Source organism: Papaver somniferum, chromosome 4, assembly GCF_003573695.1.
Source record: "Papaver somniferum cultivar HN1 chromosome 4, ASM357369v1, whole genome shotgun sequence".
Taxonomy (NCBI): domain Eukaryota; kingdom Viridiplantae; phylum Streptophyta; class Magnoliopsida; order Ranunculales; family Papaveraceae; genus Papaver; species Papaver somniferum.
The window spans coordinates 27,307,476-27,312,216 of NC_039361.1; the positions used below are offsets into that span (position 1 = coordinate 27,307,476).

The 4,741-nt window shown below is 34.0% G+C and overlaps 1 long non-coding RNA gene across 4 annotated transcripts; it reads right to left on the minus strand.

Moving 5' to 3' along the window:
• Positions 1 to 631: 631 nt before the first annotated feature.
• LOC113275013 lies at positions 632 to 4,182 on the minus strand. 4 transcript variants are annotated; one of them, XR_003323383.1, is made up of 11 exons: positions 4,015 to 4,182; positions 3,843 to 3,896; positions 3,687 to 3,741; positions 3,523 to 3,578; positions 2,941 to 2,983; positions 2,744 to 2,817; positions 2,484 to 2,551; positions 2,196 to 2,258; positions 1,761 to 1,862; positions 1,553 to 1,644; positions 632 to 915 (listed from the first exon to the last, which is right to left on the minus strand). It is a non-coding gene; the product is annotated as an uncharacterized LOC113275013 (long non-coding RNA). The 4 variants fall into 4 exon arrangements; XR_003323380.1 differs by having other exon boundaries at positions 2,919 to 2,983; XR_003323381.1 differs by having other exon boundaries at positions 2,723 to 2,817; positions 2,919 to 2,983.
• Between the last annotated feature and the right edge of the window lie 559 nt (positions 4,183 to 4,741).

The following is a 4,741-nucleotide window of genomic DNA, read 5'->3' on the forward strand; positions in this document are numbered from 1 at the left end:
CAAGAAGCAATAGTTCTTTGTAACAGTTGTGACAATGAGTCTGTAACAGTCTGTCGGCGTTGCAAACTCGCTGCTTTTTATCCTTTTCACCTTTGTAACACCTTTTTGAGCTATGAATCCATATTTTGAGTGTGTTTCCAACCTAATGAGCTAAAACCCATCACTGGGACAACGGAGGAAGTTGGATTTCATCCTTAGGATAATTTAATTAATTCTTTATTTACTTTTTGCACCGATTTTAAATGATTTATGATTTCTATTCACTAGTGGAAAACAACAATTCTGCGACCGCCAGGACACGTCATATATACGAGTTAAACGACCTGTTCTAGGGTTCTCTGAATGGGTCATTTATAAAGCGTTTCTTAATTGCACGACCCTTATTGCGTCGGTCTCTGAACAAAGACCGCTTCTTACAGTAACTAGATGCTGACCCGCAATACTAGTCATAGATTTGAATTATAATATAAAAAAAAGATAAATTCAGATCAGCTGAAATGTCTGAATGGAAAACAGTCTAGTCAAGTTAAGTCAAACTACAGTCAAGTCAAATCAAACTGAAATTCAAATCCAACCTCAAATTTAATTGAAAATCAAATACAACTCAAATTTAACTGATATTCAAGTGCAATTTCAAATTTAACTGAAATTTATAATCAAACTGAGAATTTTAACATTCATTCATTTTATCCATTGGGTGTAAAACTACACAAAAAAGATGAAATACTGAGTTCATAGAATACATGTCCAAGATAGTTAAGTTCTGACAACAACATGCTAAACTAATAGACAACTGATAAAAAACAAAATGATAATTCAGCTCCTCCTATGATAATGAACTTAATTAGCCAATACTTCGCAAATGATATCAAGCAGAGCATCCATGTACCGTGTCCTCGGTTCACATGCGACTTCCTGCAAAGCAAATCAACAGTACAATGACTTTGTTCAGTTCATAATACACGGTAGAACAAAATAAGTTACTAGATATAGGTCATGTACAACAGTGTGAGGTAATTTGACAGACATTCTAGCAATGGGTAGTAGCTGAAAGCACATGTGTGAAGTAATTTGACATATAGGTCATGTAGATAACAGTTGGCTCATTAATTGCAGGGATCAAACCATAATCATTTCCATTCTACCAGAATAATCAAGACCACAACTATAATTCACATCACTTGAAAAACTTACACAATCCAAGCAAAACTCATTGTAATATACAATCATAGACTCAGCTTAATTTCCAATCCACCCATAGATGAAATCTCAATTTCCCTGAACAACTACCACCAGATTCAACAACCTCATCATTAACAGTACTAAAAACTTATTTCCTGCATCATTTCCATACATACACATTCTCTGTGATTCAACCATAACTCTAAACTACAAACATAACCATAACCTAATCTAGGTCATGTGTGAGGTAAGATTCATCATGCTATTTGACCCAAATAAGTACCTAGTTGTCAAGGTTCCGACTATACAATGCCTTTAAGATGCACAGGAAAACTCAGAATCATAGGTTCAAGGATTGTTGTCAACTCACATGTGCGCTGGGGAGCTACATGATTTCCACCAGTTGAATTATAAGGTGTTGGGCAAGTTCATTCACGTACGTGTATCCCCATTTCTCGTTCCCTTGGAAAGATAACCAATTGTAGAAAATGAAATTAAAACGAAAGTAAAAGATCTAACATAACAAATATGGAATCTACTAGAAGATACATGTAAGAAGAAATATAATGAAACCTTACCTGAGCTTCTCCACTCCAATACTCATCATCTCCAACAGTTTTCAAAATTGACGGAGCTTCATTCTCATTTGCAGTAAAGCTCCTATCATCAGTTCCAAGCACCTACGAAGAAGTAAACAAAAACATTTATCTAGCTAGTAACTGACAAGTTTCTTTTTTTTTCAAAGTGCAATATGAATCCCTGAGTTCAGAACAATACGCAAGTCCTAGTTAGCTAATAAGAAAACACTTTCCCTAGTGTCACTCTCTAGAGCATCTTTACCTGAACTCATGTTCCACCGTACACTTTCTCTAGATGCAGAGCCATACACAAGATACTTAGTCAAAGCATACAGATAGGGGCGTAGAGTAAACATGTGAATAATCAGGTGCACTCTCCAAGTAAATGCAAGTTTCTTGCCTAGACTAAATATACAAAAATAAGTAAAAGAATACCCTTCTTTCAGAGTCAAAATAGCCGTGTGAGTAGCATCTTCAAGCTCCATATCATCAGTGTACCTACAATGAGAGGAAAACTTAAACAACTTAGCAAGGCTTGGATCCACGTGATGCTTGTAAAAAAAATTCCCTGTTAACCATAGAACCATAAAAATACATTATGCTAGTCAAAAATACTGCAATCCATTAGAGCAATTGCTCTCTGCGATTTCAAACTTCAAATCTAAATTGACTTAAAACTCCAATAGTTAACGAAGTTGAGTAGTTTTATGAATAATTTCTTACCCAGATTGAGTAAACTTTTGCATGACAGCAGCAGTTTCTCTGACAATTTGTGTAACAGATATTGGTTCCTACACAACCAGAATACAATGAAGTTAAAATATTTGCATAAGTACTGTAACTAAAACAGGGTAAGTAGAAATTAGTGTTTGAAGGAAAGAGAAAAACACAAAATGCTATAAGATGCATTTTCTTGTCAAAAGACGGTTCTAACAACATAAAAGTAATGACAAGAAACCCACACATCAAGAATGTATCAGTACTTTGTATAATCTGTAATACTGTTGTTCCTGCTTCCTACTTTTATGAACCAAAACTCGAGAATCATAACCCATCCCTGAAACCAAAACCGAATGCACTTAGGAAAGAAAGAGCATTTGATTACAGCATATTGAAGATAGTAAAGCAACAGACAAACATTCTCTGTTGAAAGTGTACTTGTGCTCTGTTATAAGCATACATGAGACTCCCAAAAGACTAGCTATGGAAACTCCTGCAGTACCCTGTAAAAATATGTTACAAAGTCAGATCAAAGATGAATTAAGGATCAAAGATACCAAAGCTAACACGAGGATACCCCCAAACCGACCTCTCCTCATATCATACTTGTCTACAAGAAACTTACTTTGAAAGATTAACAAAGTAACATAGAAACCTAGTCAACTTGGATTAAAAATCATCATTCTAAGTCATATTGGAATTAAGAATAACATCATACATAATCAAATACAAATATACACACAACCACTGAAGTATTCATTTTATAACTATCATGTTGTTAGAACAGAAATCCCGTTACATTTGACGTCAACCAAAACAAAATTACTTCGAAGAAAACAGAACGTGCTTGTACATTAACATCACCAAACCAGTAATCCTTTCACATAAATTGAGACAAAATCAGTTAAAATTAAACATATTACTTCATTACCTAGACCCTAATATATGATCAGTAGACTAAATCTAAACAAACAAACCCCAACTTCAGTATCATAAAAACAACTAACATCACCCAAATACCAAAATCAGATAAAACTTTTACCTGATGAAGATGTTCCTATAAGTTAAGCTGTCCGACCGAAATCAAATAATAAATACCTGAAATCAAACAAATACAAATAATGGTTAAAACCCAATCAAGACAGCCAACCAAAAAGAAAATCAAGTTGAAAGAAAAGAAAAAAATTTAAAACTCAAATTCTGTACCTGGTGAAATTTGTAAAATCAAACTCTAATAACCGCACAAAATTGAGAAATCAACCTGAAATCAACCAATAATCAAAAAAAGATTAAAACCCAATGAAGAGAATCAACCAAATCAAGAAAAAGAAAATAAAAAAATTTAAAACTCAAATTTTGTACCTGTGAAGTTTGCAAAATCAATCCCTAATAACAACACCAAATTGAGAAATCAACCTGAAATCAACCAATAATTGAAAAATGATTAAAAACCAGTGAAGAGAATCAACCAAATCAACAAATAAAGTTATAAGAAAATAAAATAAAGAGAACTTGAATTGAAACCTAACTGTACCTGATGTTGTTTGAAAAATCAAACCCTAACTTCACAATATTCAGAGATGTGGAAGGTTTATCGAGTATCTATTAGATTTTCAGATGAATAAATTCATGGTGGACTCTGGTTCGTGGTGGTGTTCATAGAGAAGGCGTTTTCTGCTGCGGCTATAAGGTTTGGGTTAAGTGAACGAAGTGAAGAGAGAGAAAGATAACGAGATATATATAGGCTCAGAAACTACCAGATTTAAATCGCTGGCTGAGGGTCGTCGAACCCGTAGTTCCATGATGGAAAAATAGTAAATAAAATTTCTAATTCAGAGACAGCTTATTAAGCTCTCGGAATTTTTCCGTGTTTTTACCGAACCAGAGACGGCTATCTTTGGTCAGCGGTCTAACTACAGTCAATGAGGGTCTCTGATGTGGGTTGTTAAATATCCATTTTCCACTAGTGATTAATCAATTGTTATCTTGTTAGATAGTGTATGTTTAGTCTTAGGTGCTTTAGATACACTATGCTTGTAATTTACAATTGATGTTTTACGAAATCTACTTTGGCAAAGAATAGAGTCATTGTTTCTTTTGTTTTGAGCTATAAATGTCTAGGATAAATTTATGAATCCCATGAACATGATAAGCAGTGCAATCCCGAGTCCCGGTCCCTCTTCATCCTGTGACAATATTTTGTGTATATTTTTTCTTTTCTTTTAGTTTATTAATTCTTCAAATCAATCCATCAAGTCTGA